This window comes from Myotis yumanensis, unplaced genomic scaffold, assembly GCF_028538775.1.
Source record: "Myotis yumanensis isolate MYYU_CA2020_CCGP unplaced genomic scaffold, mMyoYum1.0.hap1 SCAF_17, whole genome shotgun sequence".
In the NCBI taxonomy this organism is placed as follows: Eukaryota; Metazoa; Chordata; class Mammalia; order Chiroptera; family Vespertilionidae; genus Myotis; species Myotis yumanensis.
In genome coordinates this window covers 35,890,422-35,915,310 of record NW_027223768.1, presented here as the reverse complement: position 1 = coordinate 35,915,310, position 24,889 = coordinate 35,890,422, and the positions used below count along the sequence as shown (strand labels likewise).

Here is a 24,889-nt window from a genome sequence, read left to right as displayed (position 1 = left end):
TCTATGGGTGGCACTGTTGTACAGTGCTGGTAGGTGTGTGGCTGCGGGAGTGTGATTAACAGTTTATAGGCTGTGCACAAGTGTGCGAGACATCTGACTGTGTACAGATTAAAATGGAAATGTGTGCGGGCGTGTGATACAGGTGCAGAACAGTCCAGGAAGCCTTGGAGTCCGTCTGAGTTGGTCTTGCATCCTGGTTCATCCCGATGTGTAACCTTGGGCCCATCACTGACCCTCAATTTTCTTACCTCTGAAACAAGGGCAATAATAAGGACCTTTTAAGAGTGCCATGAGTATTCGAAAGGAAACCCTGCATGCAAAGCGTTTGGTGCCACAGGCCACACATAGTAGGTCTCAAAAATAGGCAGCTGTTACCATGCACTGTGGAGGAGCCTCTTGGGGGTACAGAGGCAAGAGGGAGCAGCATGCGACCCAGGACTGTGTGTGTGTGTGACCTGGTGAGGACTGTGTACGAGGCGTGTGCCTTCGCGTGTGCGCGCCCCAAGCCGTTCCTTTTCCTTCTCCACTGAGCCCCCTATTCAGACCGGGGCAGAGGTTGGGAGGAGATGGTACAAGTTTCCGCAGACACCTTGGGTTTCTGGTTCCTGTGTCTAAGTGAGTAAGAGGTTGAGGGGCCCCAAGGAGCTGCAGGAAGCCAACCTCCTGCACAAGCTTCCTTTTTTCCCCTCCACCCAGCAACGGCTGAGCACTGCAACCCACCTCCACGCCCCACCTCCACCCGCACCTACTTTCCTCTCAACAAGTGAGCGAGCCGGGGCGGACAGCACAGCCCCAGAAGGAAGGATTCCTCCCCTTCCTTTCCCCCAGTCCCCCTTAAGACGGACCCGGAAGCAGCGCGGCACCCGGCCGGGCCACCTTAACGGCGGAGCGCGGCTGGCCCCGCGCCAAGCCCCGCCCCCTCGCCGCTCGCGCTCCGCCCCTTCTCCTCCCGCGCCGCTGGGGAGAGCGGGCGGGCGGGCGGACTGGAGTCGGTCCGAGTTGGCCGAAGCTGTTGCCATGACAAGCGTTTTCTTAGGAAAGCTCCGCCGTTGAGACCAGCCGAGCTGGGGCTCGAGGGGGAAGGCGCGAACTTCCTGGGGAACCATCCCTGCGAGGAGAGCAGGACCGGAGGCACCCGCCCAGCTCCCCCGCAGCATTTGCTTCCAGGAACCTGAGGTCCTTCCCGGCGGGAGGGCCGGCGGAGGAGACCGGCCCGCTCCCGGGCCGCTGCAATAAAAAAGGCAGGAGAGCAAGCCGGCATCTCTAGCGTGGCCGCTCCTTGGGGAGACCAGTGGTCACCCCCTCCCTACCCTGTCCATGGAACCCCGGAGGGAAAGTGCTGCTTGCAGAAGCCTGGATCTTTGCTAGAAAGAAAGCGAGGTAAGGCTTGCAGAGAATGAATTGACTCGCGATGTGCAAACTTTGTTTCTTTCCTCTCGCTGGCTTCTAAAACTCCCTGAATTTCCTGTTCCTGGCATATTTCTTGCTACTGGGTTTGGGGTGTGTGTGTGTGTGTGTGTGTGTGTGTGTGTGCGCGCGCGCGCCCACACACACACACACACACAGATTTGTCAAATACTGTATTTCCTTCCTAGACTCAGTTCTGAGAAATCGTATAATCAAACAAGTGACTTATTTTTCTTTTCCTTGTGTCTGTCATTCCTGGGCCGTGGGGGTAGGGAAATGGAGGGATTGTCCTTTTCACACCCAAATGGAGCTTTTGGAAAAAACAGTTCATTGCCCCCATCTGCTCCTGCCCTCCCCCTTCCGCTCCCCCTGGGCTTGGGAATGAGCCGCTGAATGGAAAACTTGCAAAAATATTTTCCGCGTCTGTTCCCTTTCTCGAAAGCCCCAAAGAGAGATGGAAAAAAAAAAAAGGAAAAAAGAACGGAGTAAGAAATCTGCAACGAGAAGGAGGGGCTGCGGTGGGGACTGGGAGATGGGCGCACTGGAGGGGGGGGCGGGGAGGTAGCCGGGAGAAGTGGGGTGAGGAAGGGGTGCCCTAATGGAATTTCTTCGGCTTTGTGGAGAAACCTCAGCAGTTTCTCTCTGCCACTTGCAAAACATCCTCAGACTTTCACGTCTATAATTAGCTGTGGAAAAGCTGAGAGTTCCCTGCGCCCTGTTGTTTGACTGTGTGCGAAGAGTCAAGAACCAACTGTGTGAGTGTCTCCGAGGGCAACGCCCCGTGCAGCTCTGGTCCCAGAGGGAAGAAAGGGGAGGAGGTGGCGTTGGAAAGTTTGCAGTTTCCAGGCTGGTGCAGGGGGGCTGGTGGGCGCTCCGCGGTGGGGGGGCTGGTCGTAGGCGTCCTGGGGAGGAGCGTCCCTGAGTGTCTTGGGGCTGAAGAGGGAGACATTAAGGCTGGATTGTCCCTCCCGCCCTCCCGTCGCACACGCTCACTCACATTCCTGGCTGGCTCTTGGGGTGGAGGAGGCTGGCTGGCATCCTCCCCGGAGTGAGTGCAGCCTCCCACTCCTCCATCTCTTTGAAGGACCCAGCGCTCTCCTCCTCGGCTGGGCGTGGAGGGCGCGGGAGGGGCCGGCCACATCCTGGGAGCGAGTGGGCACTCTGCTGGCCGGAGGCAGCTCCCTCCTGGGCATTCCTGCTGGACTCACAATCACTCGCAGACGCGACGTCGGCGCCGGTTGGCCTGGTTGGGGGGGATGTCAGATGAAGAAATTCACTGGCCCGCAACTGACGCCGCTGGGGGAGGGGAAGCGAAATCCATTCTGCTGCGCCACCTCCGCCTCTGGGTGGAGATCCTCTGCTGTTTTCTTATTTTTTATTTTACCCACCGCTCTTAGGGTCCTCCCTTCCCTCCTTGAGCCCCTCCCAAAGCTGCCCCTTCTGGTTTTCCTACGTGGAGGCGCCCCTCCAGCCCCCACTGAGCTCCCAGCCCCCTTTGCCTGGAAGGAGGGAAGAGATGAGGGTCTTCGTTGGCCGCGGGGACTGGCCCTGGGGAGGGGCGGTGGAGAGGGGCCTCAGGTCAGGAGGGACTGGGTGGGGAAGGTATGGGGGGAGGAGGCAGGGAGAGGCGGTGGCTCTGAGGGCTAGTGAGCCAGGCTCCCTCCTTGGCTGGACGGGAAGCCCCCACACGTGTGGGGGTCAGGCAGGGGGAGAGGAAGCAGCTGCCCTCCGCCCCAGCTAGTTTGGTTGGAGGAGTGTTAGTTAAATCGAGCTTAGAAACTGGAGAGAAGGGGCTGGGAGGAGAGCTTAAATGGGGCCCGGGAAACAATAGGAACCAGTTTTCATTCTGAGGTGCTGGATGGTTGACCTGACTGTCCCCCAAAGCTGAACAGCTCTTCCCTCCCTCCCTGTATTCTGATCCAGACGGGAACGAGGGCTTCCCCGTTGGGCAGGGGATCCAAGATAGGACCCAGCCCTTGTTCTGCAGGAAGAGGGTGGGGGTCCATGTCTTCGCTCCTGCACGGGAGCCCTATCTCCCTGCCACCATCTTGCCAAGGTACACCCCCCTAGATCATGACGCTCCCCACCCCCACGCCCTTCCCTCTTGGCGCATAATCCCACCATTCCCGCAGCCCACCTTCCTATTTTCAGTTCTCTGACTAGGGGTGGATTCTGGTAGGTTCTACTGGGAGGGGTCTCCATTTAGCGTGCTCTGAGGACCCTGCTCCCGCGGCCTTGAGCAGTGGGTCCGGGGCTGCAGGGCTGAATCCTGTTCGTCGCGAACCCGCTGCCCCTCCCTGGCGGCTCTGCGCCCGGTGCCCGCCGGCACCGCTGCCGGCTCCCCGCGCGCCTCGGCTCCACCCCCGGCTCTGCCTGGATCCGAGTTCTCGGTGCAGGAGGTGCTCCGAGCCGCCGAGGAGGGAGCCTCAGTCCTTTCCCCTTACAGTGTCCACCTCCATGTCCCAGGCTAAATTCAAGGTCAAGTCGAAGGAGCACAGCACAGCTCCCTTAGCCTCTGGGACTCCCCGCACCTAGCACAGTGCCCAAGTGTAAAACAGCGCTTGGTCAATGTTTGTTGGAAGAAGCAAGTAGCATTTGGGGGGAGCCTGGGAATCAACCTCACCCAAGCAGTTGCTCCCACAGTAACAGTGGGAGGAAGTGGCTGAGTCAGATTAGTCGGATTTCTATGGTCTTTGGTGTCAGAAGAAAGTCAACATGGGAGGGCCAACGTAGTGCAGTTAAGAGTTTTCCCTTGGTGTGCGCGCTGGGAGAAGTGTGGTGGTGTGGTGGGGAGGGGGGGGTGAAGTTCCTAAGCAAGGGTATTGGGGAGCCTTAGTGTTCCCCACTCTCACACCCTGGAGGGTCTGGAGAGGAAAGGGCCTGGGCTGACCCACCACTGAGCCAGCTGCCACCTGTCAGCAATTCAAGCATTCCACCGCAAACTGCCTCCTACTCAAGAATTTAGCTTCTCTCAGTAACCTCCATGGGCCCTTTTCTCGTTTATTCTATGCTCCTGGCCGTGACCAGCACCCAAAGACATGGATAAGCCTGTCCATCGAGGACAGCGGTTCTCAACCTGTGGGTCGCGACCCCTTTGGGGGTCGAACGACCCTTTCACAGGGGTCGCCTAAGACCATCGGAAAACACATATATAATTACATATTGTTTTTGTGATTAATCACTATGCTTTAATTATGTTCAATTTGTAACAATGAAAATACATCCTGCATGTCAGATATTTACATTACGATTCATAACAGTAGCAAAATTACAGTTATGAAGTAGCAACGAAAATCATTTTATGGTTGGGGGTCACCACAACATGAGGAACTGTATTAAAGGGTCGCGGCATTAGGAAGGTTAAGAACCACTGATCTAGGGCATTCTAGATCTGCCACGCTTTGCAGGAAGGAAAGGAAAGTGCTCATTCTTGGTCCCCAGTCCTGTTTGGCTTAGGGTGACCCAGGTGTTTGATTTGACCTTGAAGAGGAATGCCCTACCCTGGGCCTCACTGGCTTCCCTGGGGGAATTCTTCCTACCCTCTGACCTCTCCCCCTGAGCCTACCCCTTAGACAGGACTCCCTTCAGTTCCCTGCTCCTCAGCTATGCATCAATTCCTGTCCTCCCCAGTTGCTATTTGGTGGTAGGGGTGAGACGGAGAGAGGGATGAGAAAGGCAAGGCTCTGGGTCACAAGGAAGCAGAACTCCCGGCCCCCCTCAAACTGGGAGAGCATCCTTTCCCCCACTCATTTCCCCTTTCTGTAGAGTGGTCATAGCAATAAAGCAGGTGCCTGGGCTGGAGTCCAAGGGGCTGGTGTGGAATGTTTTATGCTCAGCTTCCTCTCCCGGCATCTCTCTGTCTCCTTTTTCCTTTGTATGAGCCATTCTTGTTCCACTGACTTACCTCCTCTGCACGTGTTAAAACAGAAATGACAGGGACTTTAGACATCTGCCTCCACCCTGCCCCAGTCCCCTGTGATCGATCGGCCCACGTGAAGGTGGATTGAGGAGAGAAACCAGGCAGGATCTAGTTAGAACCAGAGCCCAGGCAGGGGAGGAGCTGTCGAAGGCAGTTTGTGTTGGGGGATAGTGGAGAGGCCAAAGGCAAGAAAAGGGAGGTGAGAACATAGGTGCCATGGGGCGAGGGTCCCCTGCTCTCTTTTGCCTCTTCTCGCTATTGTTCCTGCCTGGCTAAAGCCTTCAGCCTCATCACTTCTTTCTGCTCTGGTTTTCCAAATGGAGTACAGACATTCAGAAGGATGAACTGGGATGGAATCAAGAGACCTTTACTCTTGCCAGATCTCCAGGGCAGAGGGAGCTTGGGGTAGTGTGTTACTGGTGGGAAGGTTCAAGACTCTCAGGTTGGCTCAGAGAAAAGAGAACCTCTCAGCTCAGAACACCTCCTAGATTTTAAATCAATGCCAGGCGTACAAACCAGTACCGCTCCTATGGAGGGGAAGTGAGCAATATCTAACAAAGCAACATAAGCATTTACCCAGCAGTCCAACTTCTAGGAATTTATCCAGAAAAATGCACATTCACAATAATAAAATACATATGCACAAGATGTGCTCTGAGGCATGTTTGTAATAGGATCGGAAATCACTGGAAACTACCCATGACCATCTTTAATAGACTGGTTGAGCGAACAACAGTACATCCATATAGTGGAGTACTATGAAGCCAAAAACAAGGATATGAAGGAGCCCTATGAACTTATATCATTTCTAGGATGAGTTATTAAATGAAAAAAGCAAGATGCAAAAGAATGCATGTAGTATAACACCTTTGGGTTGAGAAAACGGCAGAAATATTTTTTTGCGGACATAACATGCACACATACACACACACACTCACACACACATGCACACACAGGAAAGACAAACCAGAATTAAAATGGTTACCTATATGGGGTGGGTGGGAACAAAGTAAAGGAGATAGGAATGGAAGTAAAAGTTTACTGATTATACCTTTTTAGGCAGTTTTTATTTTTAAATATATATATATTTATCGATTTCAGAGAGGAAGGGAGCGGGGAGAGAGAAAGAAACATCAATGATGAGAGAGAATCATTGATCAGCTACCTTGAAACCTGGGCATATACCCTGACTGGGAATCAAACCATGACCTCCTGGTTCATAGGTCAACACCCAACCACTGAGCCACACTGGCCAGGCCAGGCAATTTTGATTTTTGAACCAGGTAAATAGTTTACATATTCACAAATTAAATTAGATCCAAAGAAAGAAAAAATACAAACCTTAAAGCTGACCACACAGAGGCAATGAACTTAATTGTATATCAACTTGATTATAAAAGAAGTAATTCAAGTAATTTTTTAGTTTAATATTTTAGTTCTGACTCTATATCCTTAATGGAATATATATTCTAAGGATAGAAAGAACTGAAACAAATCTTAAACTTTACTTTGCAGGTCTGTTATTGGTCATGTCATTGTTGTCCTAAATTGGAAACTTTTTTGTTTATTGTAGGGATAGATCAAGTGAGGAACTATTGATATTACTGAAAAGTAGGGGTTCATTATGGAAGAAGAGAGACAAAAATATGGGCTGGGGAAAGGTGAGGAAGAACCCTGTGTTTCTCTATGTTCCTCCTAGGTCTGTCCAGTGGGAGAGTGTAGAGGCAAGGCTGCACCGTAGCACTGAACACACCTCATGCCCAGGTTTTCATTCCTAAGCACCACTCCCCAGTGACAGAGAGCAGTGCTCCTCGGAGAAATGGCTGACTTCAGGCCTGGGACTAGGAAACTACAAGTGAGTCATGTTATGCAGAAAGCTAGAGCATGCTCATGACAAAGGGACATGGGAGTTGGCTTCAAGGGACTCCCACTGCGCAAATTTGGGACACATTGAGCATCAAAAAGAATAACGTTAATAGATTGCAAGACACAGCATAAAAAATTCCATGTGTCTATTCTGACAGTTAAAATGGAGCAGGGAGGGAAAACTCTTAACAAATAAATGCCAGCTAATGAAATGTAGAAGTAATGACAGAATTTGAAATGTACCAGTTTGCAACCCCCAGTATAATAGCTGACTCAGGCTAGGCTTACTAATGGATGCTAACCCCTTTGAGAACAAGGTTGGTCTCAGTGTATCACCTCGTGGATTACTTCTTACAAAAGGAGAAACCTGTCTTTACAGAGAGTCAGCGCTATCCACCTCAACCATGTAACCAGTGTTAGTGGCATTACCTGGCATTACTTCCTCTTGATATGCTAGAACAGTGGTTCTCAACCTTGGCTGCACATTAGAATCACCTGGGAATCTTTAAAATCCTGATTTCTGGGCCCCATCCTCCAGAAATTCTGTTTCTTTGTTACTAATGTTGTGGCCCCACCCCATAACAAAGAAACAGAATTTCTGGAGGATGAGGCCCAGAAATCAGGATTTTAAAAAGATTCCCAGGTGATTCTAATGTGCAGCCAAGGTTGAGAACCACTGATCTAAGTGAAGGGTCTGAGTTGTTTATTGTACTTTGTTTCCAATGCTTCAGGTTTGAAATTTTCCTAACACTAAGTTGGGGAGAGAAGTCAATGTCAAGAAGGACTCCTACAATCCTAGACTCCTCACTCATCCCCCGAACTCCTGGCCAAGTAAGCTCCCTGGTCCCCACTGGCACACACACAAGGGACGTCCTGGCAACGTGATTTCCCTCTGGGAGTCTTCCCTCTCACCCTCATTGCTGCCAATACCAGGCTTTTCCTTCCAGATGGGAAGCAGCTGGGCACAGTGGGTGGGCCAGCTGGGCCCCGGGGCAGCAGGTGGGAGCAGGCACCCCCCCCCCCCCCCACTCCACCTCCTCCCATCCCATGGGCCAGCTGAGGCAGCCTACACACAGAGGGCTTCCAGAAGCACTCACCTTACCTTCTGAGGAGGGGGTCTCCCAAGGAATCCATCAGAGACATCCTCTCTGAATTCTATAATCGAATGATTTGGAGAGAACCCAGCTGTGCCTGCCCGGGTATTTCAAGCCTGGGTTAAGCAAGACCTAAAGCTGCCTAAAGACTTGCACTGTCTGTGACCCAAATCGCCATGCTGCCCCCACCCCCCTCAGCCCAGCTCTGGAGAGAGATCAGGTTTCCAGGACTGCTCATCTCTCTCTTTCTCCTCTCCCTGGAAACCCTGGGGCCAGGCCTAGCGTGACTCAGGCTCTTTTCATGTAGGAGAGGGCCATTATTGATCCGTTAGTCAATTCCCCTTCTGTCTTGCTAGGGAGCCTGAAAAAGTGGGAGCCAGGAAGTTGGAAGGGGGCAGACAGGGAGGAGTTTGTCCTCCGGTGCTGCCAGGGCTGCCAGAAGAGCACGGGACTGGGAGTCCGGAAACTGGTGATCTGGGCTGCGGTGGGACCCAGCCCGGGCAGCTGATGAAGAGGAGCTTGGACACACAGGCATTTCTGATTCAAGACTCTCCTTTTCTACAAAGGGGCAGTGCTCTCAGTGCCTACACCACACACCCTTTTGTCATAGACCAGTGATGGCGAACCTATGACACGCGTGTCAGAGGTGACACGCGAACTCATTTTTTTTGGTTGATTTTTCTTTGTTAAATGGCATTTAAATATATAAAATAAATATCAAAAATATACATCTTTGTTTTACTAGGGTTGCAAAGATCAAAAAATTTCTGTATGTGACACGGCACCAGAGTTAAGTTAGGGTTTTTCAAAATGCTGACATGCCGAGCTCAAAAGGTTCGCCATCACTGTCATAGACTGTAGCACAATCTAACAGCCTGTAGTTAAGTTCCATCTTTCTACTGGGGGTGACCAACGGAGACCTGAGAGGTTCTGCCTTGTGGGTAGCCACCCTTGAGGTCTAAGGGTAGGACGTGTGTTACTACTCCCCATCTCACCTGCCTGGTCGTTCAACTGAGAAGTGCCTATTCTGTAGCTTCTGAGGCCACAACTCCACGATGTCCTAAGCCAGAAACAGAAAGATTGGCTGGAGATACAGACATCCAAGCCTTCAGCGTGTTCACTATCTCCTAGGACTCATGATCCCCAAATAGTCACTAGGTCCAGCCAGATGAAATTGCCAACATGCAACCACTTTTGACCCACAAAAGACAACTGAATGTGGTTCGATCTGATATTAGTATGATCAGACACTGGGAACCAGGGACCAGTCGATGCTATGGAATGCAGAGAGAAGGTTTTCATCTGAACTGTGGGTTGGGTTTGAAGAAAAAAAATTGGGGTAAAGTTTCCAGCTGCTAGGCCAGTCTGCCTTCCCTCTCTTGGCCCTGGAAGTAGACACATTGGCTGAGCCCTTGTCCAGACTCTGGTTGAGAGCCCAGCATTAGCCTTTCTGGTCACTGGCCAGAGCTGCTGCCCATGAATAGAGAGGAGAGTGCTGTCCATTTGTAGTCCACCATTCGTGTGCCCTGAATGCCCTGCTTCATATCTTAGGAGCTGAGGAAGGAGGAACCTAAGAAAGGAAGCAGTAGAAAAATATTCATCCTATTCTTCCCCCTGTCTAGTGGCAGATAGAGCAGGGACACACCCTTAAGGCCTCATCTGGCCCAGCGTCACGTGATGCTGGGAGCCAAGGGGTGTTGTGGGAATGGGGAGACCAGAATTTGGCAGGGCTCACCTGGAAGTCATCCTTGGAGGAGGTGCTTGCCAAACAGGATATGAATGAGGAGAGGGGACAGATGTGATGGAGGAGAGGATGGGGGAGGGGAGGGGGTGGGAGCAAGGGCGGTGCTGCTGCATCTCGTGGAGGACCCTCAGCATCATGGAGAGTTAGATGCTCTGGCAGGTGAGGGAGGCTGCACCCCCCACTGGACCACCTCGTCTTGGAGCCAGCACCGGTGTTCAGGGCAGGATGGTGCCTGGCCTCAGCAGCCTGCTTTCTGAAAGTCTGCTCTCCTGGTGCTCATGGACCCTTAGGGTGATATCTGGATGTTGCCTCCCCGCTGTGTGCACTACAACCTCTGTTGGGGAAGCATCAGTGGACATCTGTTAAGATGCTGGAACAGGTGCAGCTGCATCCAGACTTCCAGGGGCTTTCTGACCTTGGTACAGAGGACATCCGTCACCAGGCTTTGGGCCGGGTGCAGGGGTTTGGTGGGGGGAGAGGGGGGAGTGTTTGGAGCATTTGAGATGGATAGAGTTTAAGAAATGGTCCAATTTCCCTCTTTTGTAAGAGAAAACTGAAACCTAGAGAGCTGCCCAGGGACACCAGACTAGTTTGAGCCTGAGCCAGAGCTGGAGGGGGCCTGTGAGTGGGCCCCTGACCCCATCAGTGTCTCACTTTGTGACCTAGATAAACGACAAACCTCCTCGGTCCCCAATTTCGCTACCTCTGTCAGAGGGAGAACCATTCCAGCCCCTGCAAGGATGCTGTGTGGCGTGAGGTCATGTGCTAGGAGCACTTGGGAAGAAAGATGCTAGAAACCCTAAGTTCTGTGCCGGGATGGTTGCTGCTATTATTAACAATTAAGGTCATTAGCATGCGAGAAGATGCAGAGGAGAAACACTCTAGGCACCACCCCCATCACTGTGCGGCTCCCAATGGAGCTGCATTTCTTCTCGTGGCCCTTCTGCAGCCCCACTCAGGCAGGGAGCCCTGAGCCAGAGAAGCAGCTTGGTGAGAGGATGCAGAAGTCCTGGGGAGGCCGGGCAGAGCCTTCCTCCTGCCTGGGCACCCTTGCCCCTGCCCTTGCTCAGCGTAGCTTCTCTGAAAGGTCAGAGGAAGTATGGAGGGGAAGCACTCTGACCAGTTTCTTCCTCAGCAGCTGACTCAGCCCGGGTGGCTATGGAGCCCTGATTTGGGGGCTCCGAGTCAGCAGAGCGAGGTTGCTATCGTGTGACAACACAGGCTGATTATATTGCCAGAGCCAACCTGTCATTCATTCGCTTACTCATTTGTTTATTCAACAAACATTGTCGTGGATTCAAACTGCAGGTCAGGCACTGTGCTAGGCGTTGGGGAGAAGTGGTGTCCAGGAGGCAGGGAGTGGCTACTTTCAGCCACAGGATGAGTGTCCTGAGCCTGGGGTGTGCAGCAGGCCTTGACGGGAACAGTGTTCTAAGGAACTTGCACTTGTGTCCCTAGAGAACACTTGAACCCCGACTTCAGGAATAGAAGGCCTTGACTCCATACACAGTGTAACTGGAGGGGCCTTGGAGACCACTGCAGGAGAGCCCCCAGGTTACGAAGAGATTGCAGCCTGTGGTGAAGGACTTGCCCTTGCCCTTGCCCTTGCCCTTGCCCTTGGCCAGAGCCAGGCTTCTCCTGGGCCGGGGCCTGGCACTGGTCCTGAAGCTGGGTGCTCAGCCAGCCTGGTATGTCTTTCCCTGGGGTGGGACCCCAGTGTTAACCTGATTTTGACACCCCGCCCCCCGGCTTATACTTTGGGGCCTCTGAGTCTGCTGGGACGCCCAGAAGGGATCTGAATGGAACCTTGGAATGAAACCCTCAGTTTCTCTTTTAATCCTTACTTCTTATTTTGGCCCCTTGCCCTACTTTCCAGAGGTGGTGTAGTATTACAGGATGAAAGAGTGGACTTAGATTTGATTGGTACATAGTATACACACTTTTATTGAGCCTCAGTTTCCCCATCTATAAAATGTGTAATATCCCCTTCCATTATGCACCCTATAGAGGGGCCTGACAGACAATGAGACCTGGGAGGCGAGAGCACTGCATGAATGCTGGCGTGCTAGGTCTGTGTGCTGCCCTCTCATTTCCGGCCCTTCTCTTCACCACCCAGCCCCACCACCTCACTCTCCACTCCAGAGCCTGCTCTTACCGTGCCTTATCTCCTCACCTAGATCAAGACCTACAACAATACTTGTTGCATCTTAAATAATACTAACCACAGTGCAAGCGATAGTCTGAGCAAACTAACATTCATTCATTATGTGCTAGGTATTAGATTTGGATTCCTCATTTAATATTCTTAGCAAATAATGAAGTCAACGCTAGTGTTGTCTTCATTTTACAGGTTAGTAAAGATGTTCATAAAGCATAAGGCTGAGGTCCTACCCTGCTGCAGCCCATATATGTATTTCCTCTTTCCATTGCTAAGTGACTGACTGCTTGACAAGAAAAGGGAGAGATTCAAGAGCATTTATTGAGTGTCGACTAAATGCCAGTTGCTTTCAAATTATGTCACAACAACCACCTTCTGAGACGGGTACAGGATTTGTCTTGGAGATTATCTGGTTGTAAGAACAGAAACCCACTCGAAGAAGTGAACGTAAAAGGAACTTGACTGGGAGGTCACAGAGAAACATCACAGACGTGGTGTGGGAAGCACAGTCCCTGTGTGGACTGTGCCTTCTGTAGAGCCAGAAAGACTGGCCCCTTAGCCACTCCCTTATCCATGTGAGCACCCGGTGTGGTTAACCAAGCCGCAGGTTCAGTGGCCAAGTTTATAGGACCTTCCCACTTACCTCTCCAGGGTAAGTTAACTCAGTCTGTCAGTCCAAATGCCAGGAGATGCTGGTTCCAGCCAGGTCCAATGTGCATCCCTGCTGTCTATGGCCTGCTGGGGGGGAGTAGGCCTATCCCTTCATCAGGGCCTATGGTGGGAGCAGGTGTTTCTAGGGGGAAAATTCCTTGACCTTAGATGGATTCAAATCCAAGTATGCTCTTCACCTCACCTGACTCTCTCTAAGATATCATGGAGATGATGCCCTGGTTGCAGAAGTAAGAGGCCACATGAGTTGTCCTGGAATATGTGGGTTTAGGTGTGCCTGGAAAATAGGTTACCATTTTGAACCCTGCTCTATGCCAGGCATTTCATATACATTATCTGTAATCATTATAACATCCCTACAATATGCTATTGTCTCTGTTTTACAGATAAGAAAGCTAACATTCAGGGAGTGAAGTAGCTTGCCCAGAGGTCATCTGGCTGGTTAGGGTTGGTTATTTGACCCAGGCCTTCTCTAACACTAAGATCCATGCTCTTTCTTTAAAAAAAAAAAAAAAAAAAAGGAAGGAAGGGAGGGAGGGAGGGAGGAAGGAAGGAAGGAAGGAAGGAAGGAAGGAAGGAAGGAAGGAAGAAACTATTTCACTTTGATTCTGTTGGAACTTATGTTCCATGAGGGCAAGGATCTTATTCTTTTTGTTCACTGATGTGCCCCAGGCACCTGTAACAGTACCTGACACATCGTAAATGTTCAGTAAGAACATTTCTGAGTGGACTTTGCTTTGGTATCATCTGCATGCCTGGGCTTCCCATGGTCAGAGAAGAAAAAGGAAGAGTCTAGGCCGTGGAAAAGGGGCCACTGAAATATGTCGGGGTGTGCCTCTGGGTGTGCCTCTGATCCTACTCAACTCCCACAGTCAACTCTGATGGGGGCATTAGGCACAGCCCCTCAATGTGGAGGAGTCCAGGAAAGCATGGCCCTAGAGCCCTGTACATCAGACACTCAGCCCGGTGAGGGGAGCCGGAGAAAGGAGAGACCCCTAACACTGAGCCGAGGAAACGGGGTGCCAAGGCCCTCTATCACTGGAAGAAACCGCCGATTTCCCCTGGGTTTTCAGCCCCAGGGGTGAGTTCACCAAATCCTGAATCTCTCCCGGTGCCTTTCTCCATAGCAATTCCCTGTGTCCTCAGCCACCAGTCAGCCTTCCCAATGCCAGCCGCCTGGTTGTCTAAAACAGCACAGATTTGGGAGAGTCAGTGGAACTGGGTTCCAGTCTGCCTGGCCGGCTGTATGACCCTGGACAAATTATTTAACCTCGAAGACTCCATTTTCTCTGGAAAATGAGGATAATACATGAATATCAAGGGTGATACATGTTCCAAGGGCCTGGCCCATAGGAAGTGTTCGTTGAATTTTTATTTTTCCTCTTCCGTCCTTCCATTTCTCTTTTCCTTCTCCATCGATGTTGGCACAAACCTGCCCATCTACTCTCTGCTAACCTTTGGCTTGACACCTTTATCAGAGGGTTATAGTCTCTTATCCGCCAGTAACAGAAAGGACTGGTAGCCCCAGCCTGCCGCAAAGGGCCTGCCGAGGCCCCGGGGACTCCATCATTTCCACATGACGGGCTCTCCTCAGTGCCAGCTCTGGGGTTGTGCTTGATGCTTGCGCAACAAGAGTCCCAGCAAGATAAGGCAGAGTGGCAGGTGCGGAACTGCACCCACCTCGCCTTGTTTGTTCCTGCCCTGCATTCCTCCCCCAGGAGCAGATGCTGTAAGAGCCACTGCTGGGAAGGGAAGTTTCTTGTTGATGGAGAAAAACAGACTGAGCTCCACTTGCTCACGGAAACTGGGGTCCAAGGATGTGATCACCATTTGGTCCCCGAGATAAGCCACCAGCTGTCATCCGAATGGAGCAGGCCACTGGGTACACATCCAGGGGAGTCCCAGCCTGGGACTTCCTCTCTCCCCAGCATACACCCACACAGAACTTTTAGGGACAGCTTGGCCAAGGCAATGCACGAACCAGAACTTGCCTTCCCTGAAAGGGGCTTGGCATTGAGTGGCTGGGTTGGGTCCCTGTTCTTGCTCCTGCTTCCGATCCATCCCCTAAGTGCTCCAGGCTCTCTTGGGGTGGGGGAAATTCTCCAGCCCCCTTGTAGTTTCTCAGGGATGGGAGATGCTTTCAGAGGAAGTGAGGGCGTGGCGATGAGCTGAGAGCGCATGCGAGCAGGCCTGAGGCAGCAGGGTTGTTGAGATGTGTCAACTGGTGAGTTCTGGCGGCGGCATCAGCCCAGCCCACTCACCGCCTATGAGCTCCTTGAAAGGAGAAGTGGTGCCTTCGTCATCTCTGCATACCCAGTGTTTAGCACAGTCCTTGGCTCATAGAGTGATCATCTATAAACGATGGATGGATGGATGGATGGATGGATGGATGGATGGATGGATGACAATAAGCAGATACAAATTTTTCTTTAACTAGAGTGCAGAGCACAGCAAAGTTTACCTTTTTCTTTCCCAGGGTCATCATCCCTGTTGAACACTCCATCACCTCATGCCTGAGTAAGTGCAAAGGCACCCTAGTGACAGGCAGGTGGCCTGGAGGAATGAGTTCTAGCTTGGCAGGTGAGGGGCCTGGGATTTGAACCATTTATCACTTTTGGGAAATCACTAAACCTTTTTGGGCTTCAACTTGTTCATGGTTAAAGTGAATACTTTGGCCTAAATGTACTTCAAGGACATTTCAACTCAAATTCTCTGCCTCCTCCTAGCTAAACAGCCCTGCAGATTAATTATAGTTGGTTAAAAATTTTAAACATAAAATTTCACATAGAAATCCAAATTTCTTGCTTCTTTTCAAAAACCAGAAGCTCTGACAGTATCGGCCTGGCTTTCCCCAGAGCAGTGGTCAGCAGGGACTGTCCCTGCCGCTCCCTTCAAAACAGCCTGTGCTTCCTGGCTTGCCGCAGTCTCCTCCTCTCCCTGACCGACAGTGCTCAGCCTGCTTTGCTTATTTTTGTGCCTGTCTGGTCCCAGTCGGGATTTGAATGTGCAAACCGAGAATGGAAAAAATAAAACTTCTAAGAGCGAAGCCAGGGCACTTGGGGGGCAGACACCGTGGGGATCTTCCTGGGACGTTGGTGACTGGGTTGTGTAAAGACACAGTGGTCAGGGCCCCAGGAGACTTTGCTTAGGGACTTGGCCTCCCAGCACTGTTGAGCCCTTGACTGAGGGCTGTCCCCCTTCCCCACTTCCCCCACCTTGGGCCCCGCTGGGAGCTTGGGAGGCTCCCTGGGGCCTCCTCTGTGTAACTGTGCGTGGGCACTGCTTGGAGGTGGGGAGAGGGCTGGGGCTCCATTGTAGGAGGACTTTGGCAATGGTGGCAATTCCCCTTTCACTTCTTTCTTTTGTCCAACCTCATCTCCTGGCACCTGTTGCCGTAAACAGCTGCACTTTCGAGCTCCGGGGCAGGCCATCCCACTGTCCCTCGTCCCCCCGGAGCTCACCTGTGCCCAGTTTATGTCAGAGCTGTTTCCCACTCAGCTCCTTGGTCATCCTCTCTGAGCCCTGGCAGCTCTGCCATCTCCTACCCTCCCCAGATAGAGCATCCCCTGCCTACCCCTCTCAGCCTCTTCATACCTTCTGGGTTGCATATGTTTTTTTTTTGAGGGTTGGAGGAACCGGTTCTTTATTTTAAAAGGACACTTGTTAATTTTCAGCATCAAAACAGCTGCACTATTGGTTTCTCTTTCTCCCAAATGCCCCCCAAAAGAGACCGCACCAAAGGAGAGGTCGTTGTAAGCCAATAAGCTGCAGGGTGCACACCGCACAGGCCCCACAGCAGCCTCACCGAAGAGGGGGTCTTGGGTAGGGGAAGGAACCGGCAAAGGTCAGCACAGCGCCAGCCCAGACCAGCGAGCCTCACAGCCGGATGGGACGGCCAGCGCGCCCCAACCCCAAGGAAGCAACGTTTCAAAGTAATCCAAAATGTAAAAACAGTTTTGTCCATGTGTACATAAACTATCCAAGATTTCTCCAGCACCAACTGGTGTATACTTTTCTTAGGCTTGTTTTTTATAGTTTGTTCTGAGGTCTGATCCAGCCCTGTGATTTTTTTTCTCCCAAGAGCTTCTCTGTTTCCTTTCATCGGCCTGGCATTCCTCAGTCGTCTCTCCTCGTGTGACACCCTCCCCTTGTCGTGGCTTCCTTCTCACATAGACAGGGACATCCGAACTCCGGTTTACATTATGATGATTCTTTTTTAATTAAAAATAAATTTTTGCAATTACAGTTTACATTCAATATTATTTTGTGTTCGTTTCAGGTGTGCAGCGTAGTGGTTAGACAGTCATATACTTTTACAAAGAGTTCCCCTGATATGTCCGGTACCCACCTGGCACCATACACAGTTACTACAGTATCATTGACTATCTTTCCCATCCTGCACTTCACACCCCCATGACTGCTGTGTGACTACCCATCTGGACTTCGCATTCCCTTCACCTTTTTCACCTGGCCCCCCACTCCCTTTCCCCTCTGCCAATCATCAGTCTGTTCCTTGAGTCTGTTTCTATTTTGTTTGCTTGTTTATATTGTTCTTTAGATTCCACATATAAGTGAAATCACATGGCATTTGTCTTTCTCTGACTGTTTTCACTTAGCATGGTACCCTCTAGACCAGGGGTGGGCAAACTTTTTGACTCGAGGGCCACAGTGGGTTCTTAAACTGGACCGGAGGGCCGGGACAAAAGCATGGATGGAGTGTTTGTGTGAACTAATATAAATTCAAAGTAAACATCATTACATAAAAGGGTACAGTCTTTTTTTTTTTTTTTTTTAGTTTTATTCATTTCAAACGGGCCGGATCCGGCCCGCGGGCCGTAGTTTGCCCACGGCTGCTCTAGGTGCATCCAGGCTTTTGCAATCAATCCATTATGATGATTCTTGTCCCGGTCACTTTCAGAGACATGGCATGACTTTTGGTGTTTCCCCGGTATTCTTTCATCTAAATCAGGGGTGGGGGGCGTCGGGCCTGCAGGCCCTGTAAGGCCCACGAAATCATTTGGTCTGGCCCCGCCAAGGCATTAGGGGTCAGTTAAATTAAATGTTGGACCAAATACAGCAGGCTCACATTTTTTTTTATTTTTTTTATTATTATTATAGCAGGCTAACTTTTAAGTTGATAGTTTTATATGGCCCGCGAATGATGTTATAAATATCCAAATGGCCCGTGGCAGAAAAAAGGTTCCCCACCCCTACTCTAAATGGTGGGTTTTGAGCTAGGCAGGTCTTCAGTTTTTTAAAGATACTTACTTGCTTTTTTCCTGCGTGTAAAGCAATACATAACAGTAAATCCCTAACATTCACTGAGCACTTACTATCTGTCAGGCACCAGGCCAAATGCTGACATTCCATGACCTCATTTCCTCCTTTGGACCACTGTAAAGTAGGTGTCATTCCTGGTCTGTCCCAGAGAAGAAAGTGAGGTTCAGAGAGTGGAAATACTTTATCCAGGGTTCCACGGCTACTAAGTGGGGGATGTGGAATTCAAACCATGTCTCTTAAAGTCTGAACTCTGTTGCTTCCATACAAGATCTTTCTAGAAAGTTTGGAAAATTCAGAAAAACATAAAGGAAAAAAATAAGATTTCTATAAGTCCAGAGATAACAACATTTTGGTTCCATTTCATTCTCTTATTTTACTGTTTTTTAAAAAATATGTTTTCCTTTTTTTATTGATTTTGAGAGAGAAAAGAAGGGAGAGGGATAGAGAGATAGAGACATTGATTAGAGAGGAACATCATCGATCAGCTGCCTCCTGCACGCACCCCCTACTGGGGATCGAGCCCACAACCCAGGCATGTGCCCTGACCAGGAATCGAGCCCGCAACCTTTTGGTTCCTGGGTGGATGCTCAACCACTGAGCCATACCAGCCAGGCCCCTTTTATTCTTTTATATATGTGAGTGAATATATACATTTTTTAATAAATTGGGAACACATTGAATATTGAATTGTTTTTAAATTTTATTTGTTGATTGATTTTAGAAAGAGAGGAAGAGGGGCAGAGAAATATCGATTTGTTGTTTCATTTATTTATGCATTCATTGGTTGATTACTGAGCTACCCAGCCAGGGCGAATATTGAATTTTTTTATTCAGATCTTTTCCTAACCAATACTATATCATGAGTGTTTCCCTACATCATAAGGAATTGGCCACCAGTCAGTCCCAAACATGGTTATGGAATCCAATAATAGCGGACAACCAGAGGTGACAGGTCAGTGTGATTTTTGAAGAGAAATAATGATACTGATGCCTGCAGCTTTTGCCATGAAAGGGGACAGTCTGGAGCCAGCCTGGGTGGAGTGCCGAGGTCTGAGTGTGGGGTGAAGAGATCAGAGAAGGGAGAGAGCTTGGAGCTCTTGAAACTGCCTTTGAAAAGTTCCTTCCCTCCCTTTGTGTGCCTGGATCCCACATGAAGGTGCAGGTCAACCTGTGTTTGAAGTGAGAGTTAAAAATGCAAAGTGGCTTTTCCCCGGGCTCAGCTCCGGGCCAGGCTTGCTGGAAGCCGTGCAACACCCTAATCAATCCCCCTGTAAACCTGTGAGTAGAGTTACTCACTATGGTCAGGGAGGCTGGCTCCTGCTGGGTTTGTACTCTTCCTGGCCTCTGGTTAGAGAGAACCAGGAGGCTTTCCTGCCTTTGTTCTCTGGGATGTGTATGTGTGAAAGAGGCAGAGTATATTTTTTTAAGAAAATTTTTTTAAGGTGCGCTCTCCATCTGGGGAGCACGCCTGCACCTTTCTTCTCCCACAGTCAAGAGGGCATCTCCTAAACTCTAAGGGGCCCCACTAGACTTGCAACCAGGGGAACAATGGGCGGCGGCAGCTCATCCTGGGCTAACACGCCCCCACCCCCACCCACCCCCCCCCCCCCCCCCCCCCCCCCCCCCCCCGCCAGCCTGTCTCCAAGGCCCCCCTTTTCTCTGACTCTCCAGTGAGCTAAAGCAGCCTTGCCTCGGCTCATTGGCTCATTGCTTTCCTGTAACATTGCTAGGGACCCAGAGCGGCCCCACCTAGGTCTCTCCTGTTTGCTTCTTCTCTGCTCAGCCCTTCCTTGCTTCCATGTCCCCAGCGTTAATAAATGTATCTTCAAAATAAAAAAAATAAAAGATACTTTACAAAATGATCAAGAATAACAGCAGGGAGGCACAGAGAGAAAAAAGTTAGCAAATGTAGGGCTGGGGGCCAAGACAGGGTCCAGTGTGTACAACAGGGACAGGGGTCCAGTGCTTGTGGTAGATGACTCAGCACCCTTAGCAGTCAGGGTGCTCTGGAAATGACATCCTGAGGGGCCAGCCTCTTGGAGGTTGCCCCAAACAGCTCTTATAAACTCGAGAGTGAGTGCCGTTGGCCTCCATCAGATGCTGGCTTGTCCAAAGAATGTTGGCACATGCTCAGTGCAGGCTCCAGGGCTGGAACACGAAGTCTCGGGTTCGTCCATGAGCTGGTACCACCTGGTATGTGACTCTGGGAAGCTTTCCACCACAGGAAGGTCTCACCCCTGCACCTTCCTCCTCCCTGGGCCATCTTAGAGAGGTAGATGAGAAAAGTGCAGGGAGATGCTTCGAATGTATGACTACAGAGGATTCTTCATTATTACATTGGTTACCCTAGAGCAGTGATGGCGAACCTATGACACGCGTGTCAGAGGTGACACGCGCACTCATTTTTTTGGTTGATTTTTCTTTGTTAAATGGCATTTAAATATATGAAATAAATATCAAAAATATAAGTCTTTGTTTTACTATGATTGCAAATATCAAAAAATTTCTATATGTGACACGGCACCAGAGTTAAGTTAGGGTTTTTCAAAATGCTGACACGCCGAGCTCAAAAGGTTCGCCATCACTGGCCTAGAAGCTCCTGAGACAAGGCAAGAAGAGAACAGAGTGTTGTTGTTGCACGTGTCACTTAACTGCTACACTCCAGCCTTTTCACAGCCTTTTCACGCCTTAAAATGCCAGATAATATCATCTTGACTACCTTTCAGTATTTTTACAAGAATCACAAGGGATAATGGATACGAAAGTGCTTTGAGCCCTGGCTGGGTAACTCAGTTGGTTAGAGCATCATCCCAATCAGCCAAGGTTGTGGGTTCGATCCCTGGTTAGGGCACAAACAAAAACATACAAGAATCAACCAATCAATGCACAAATAAGTGGGTCAACAAATCAATGTTTCTGTGTGTGTGTGTGTGTGTGTGTGTGTGTCTCTACCTCCTTCTCTCTAAAAATCAATCAATTTTTTTAGAAAGAGAAAGTACTTTGTCAACCAGAGTGGCTACACATATGTAGATTATGATGTATGAAGATTCCTGAATGGGGAAGCCCCTGCACCTCTGAGGATTGGAGAGCCATTGCTCCAGCTCGTGTAAAACGCTAGTCCTCTTTGTTGGGTAGGATGAGTTGAGCCCAGGAAGTGAATGACTTGCTCAAAGCGGGTGAAGGATTTGGGAGTCTCAAGGCATTAAGAAGAGCCCCTTAATTGAGCTGCACTCTTGGCCGGGCCACTTGTGCAAGTCCCTTAACCTCTGAGCTTCTCTTTCCTCATCTGTCATTTGTTTCTAACCGCAAAGGATTATTAAGACAATCTATTCTAGGGGGGAGTGTGGAATCCAAACGGAAGTGTGGGGGGGAATTAAAAGCACCCTATATCAAAGGACATTGCTAGGGCTCACCGCTGTCCCTGAGGATGCTGAGATGAGCCAATGTTTGATGAAGCCTACAAGTCCTAGAACTGGAAGGGCCATAACTCAGCGCCCTCCGTTTTACAGACCAGACCAGTTGAGGCCAAGGAAACCACGAGGTCGGTCCCTCACACGGCACCTGACCAAGTCTCACCCTCTACTCCAGGGGTCGGGTTCCCCATATGCGAAGTGGGGAGCCCTCCAGTTTGCCTCCCTGTCCTGCCAGCACTGCAGAGCGAGGACTAATGAGATCACGCCGCCTGTATGTGCTGTGACATCCTGTGTGAGAGCAGACCCGCCGGACGCCGACAGCGTCTTTCATGCTAACATCCCGGAATCACCCCCGTTTTTGTTCCCGGTCTCTGATCTTTTGTTACTCGTGCTGAGCGAAGCACGGGGCGGCCGAGTCCTGGTTCCCAGCGCCCACGGCAGCGTAGAGCGGGGAGGAGGCGGCGGGGAGGTCGCGGCGCCCTGAAACCCCAGGGTTTTTGCTCCTGGTGTGTGGAGGGAGCCAGGTGAAGGGCGGGGTGAGAACTGGGCGGGTCCCAGCCTTGGAGGCTGCCGCGGAGATTCCTCCCCGGGGTGTGGCGGGGGAGGACGGGTCCGGGGAGGGAGGGAGGGCGGGCGGCTTGGCTGCTGGACCGATTGAGTCACGGCCCTCCCGTGAGTAATCCCTGGCTGGATGGTGCAGCCGCCGCCTTTTCTGCCTGCGGTGCAGAGCCCGCCTGCAGAAGGGCTGAGGAGCTGCTGCCGCAGCTGCACCGGGGCGGGGCCGGCCGGGGCGGGGCCGCGGGGAGCCGAACTGCGCCTGCAGGTCTCGACCTGCGCCCCAAGCTCTGCTGCGGGGCTGGAGGGGGTGAAGCTGGAGATTGAGGCCCAGGGGACTTCCCGGGGGCGGAGGCTCTCTCACTCGCTGTCTCGGGCCTTCCCAGCCCAGAGCTCCCAGTATGGGGGGGGGGGGGGGGGGCAGGGGGCGGAGGCTGGTGTCGGTTTTAGGGCCCAGGAAGTCGCGGTGGAAAGGGGTTGGGGTTCTTCCCGGGGTGTTGTACTCTGGATGCTGGAGGCCTGTGTCCCCAGTTGCTGACGCCCTGAGTTTCCCTCCATTGTGAAATGAGATGCCTCTCTTCTGCCTCCCCCTCCCCCCCCCCCCCCCCCCCGCGCAACCCCCCAAACTAAGCTGGAGACCAAGCCGCTGCCAAGCTTCCCCACCTTCTTTGTGTGCCGCTCCCTGCTTCCCTTACCCCGCCTCTCCCTCCACCTCAGCTCTAGAATAAGAATTTCTAAGATTGATCTTTTTTATTAGGCTGATATGGTCAATGCAAGTCTATTGACTGTGTAGTTAAATGACAGTTTTGGACCATGAAATTGACAGAAGTTCTCATCTAAAAGAGTCTTGACAACTTTTGGTAGATCCATGGCTGTCTTTGATCATGTTGATGACAAAGTGTTGCTGGCAGAAATAGTGGAAACCTATTTTTTTTCCTCTCTCTCTCCTCTATCTTTATCGCTTTCTTCCCTTCTCAGGTGCATTTTATATATTTCAATAGCCTAATGAAGACACCTGAACCCACTCCCCAAGGCAAGCCAAAAAGTGAGATCACTACCATAACTTGCATCCACCTATGTGCCCTTTCTAGCCTGTCCCCTCACCTCATCACCCAATGTAGCCACTATCCTGAATTTTGTGATGATCATTCTCTTGGTAAACATATCTAAACAAATATTTTATTTCGTTTTGCTTTGTATTCTGTATTAAAAATATATACCATGCAAAGTCTTCTGGGGCTTGCTTATTTTCATTCAATATTACAATACTAAGATTTATGCCTCCCTCTTGAGTGGGATGCTGAATACTTTGGAATGACATCCTGAGGTTCATTCATTTTCACTGCTATATACTATTCCACTGGTGAAGCCAGCAGCCTTTTTCACCGTTGTGAAGAGCACCACCACAAACATTCCTGGCCACGTCTTCTGCTGTGCCTGTGCCAGTTTCTCCTGGGAAGTGAGCTCAGACGGGAATTGCTAGGTCTTGGTATGCGAATATTCAAGTTTACATGGTAGTGACAGGTTGCTTCCCAATACATTTGAGGTAGTTTAGCCCCTACCAGTGAAGTGTAAGAGATGCTGTTGATCCACGCCCTCTCAAGAACTAGGTATTGACAAAGTTTTTCATTTTTGCCAGCAGAATATTATAAATACTAGTAGTATCTCTTAGTGGTGTTGATTTGTATGTCCCTGGTTGTCAATGAAGTTGAGGAGCAGAAATAACATTCCACAGATCAGACCCACAAAAATTGCAGATATTGGAGTGGTTGTAACCCACAACCCTTCAGTGCAGGGGCCATCTGTCTAGCCACTGGGCCACACCGGCCAGGGTGGAGTGGTTGTATATAGAAAGTGTAAAATATATATTTAATATGTTAAAAGGAAGAAGAGGGTAATAAAATAATGGTGAAGGGAAACAAAACTCAATTGACTAGATTGAGCTCTCTTTAGATATCTCTTATGTTTCAGATGTCCAAAGAGAACTAGAAATGAAAGAAAGACAGTGAAGGAAATTAAAATTTCAGTGAAAAGGAGTAGTGTAATTAGAGGTGATGACAAAATTAGTGAATTGGAAGATATTTCTAGAGAAATTATATAGAAGATGGAAAAATGTGGAAGAGGCATAGAGGCATAGAAAAGAGAGCAGGAATCGGCAAATTACTCTCTGTAAAGGGCCAGCTAGTAAATATTTTAGGCTTTATGGCCCAATATGGTCTCTGTCCTAACTACTCAACTCTCCTATTGTAGTATGAAATTAGCCTGGGTGCTAATAAAACTATATATTTACAAAACCAGACAGCAGGCCAGATTTGTTATACAGTTTGCCCACTTCCAGAATAGAGTAAGAAGGTCCCAATATGCATTAAACTAATGTTCCATAAGGAGATAATACAGAGAATAAGATTATGACAATAATGAAGAAGCAATGATCAAGAGTTGAATAAATACAATTATTATATTTATGAGGCCTAATGAATCGCATGTAGAAGAAATAAACTTCACCCCTAGAAACATCATAATGAAACTACCAAGGGTAAATAATTTCAAAGTAAACTCAAAAGTAAATTGCCTTCAAGGGAATAACAATTAGAATGACAACTGATTTCTCAATTTCAATAATAAAAGCCAGAAGATAGTGGAATAATGGATATGAAAGTGCTTTGAGCCAAGACAATAACTGCTAACAAGGAATTCTATTATCAGTGGAAATCTTCCAAGAAAGAGGGCAAAATTAAGGCCCTTGAGGATGAACAAAAAGAGGTTTCCACTAAAACAGCTTCT

At 50.1% G+C, this 24,889-nt stretch overlaps 1 protein-coding gene across 5 annotated transcripts in view; it reads left to right on the top strand.

Moving 5' to 3' along the window:
* The first annotated feature begins 969 nt into the window (after window positions 1-969).
* Window positions 970-24,889, top strand: part of ATP2B4 (ATPase plasma membrane Ca2+ transporting 4) — a 96,293-nt gene continuing 72,373 nt past the window's right edge. For all 5 annotated transcript variants that reach the window (XM_070396706.1, XM_070396704.1, XM_070396710.1 and 2 more), the window contains exon 1: window positions 970-1,380. The gene's annotated coding sequence lies outside the window, so the exon portion shown is untranslated. The remainder of the gene's footprint in view (window positions 1,381-24,889) is intronic.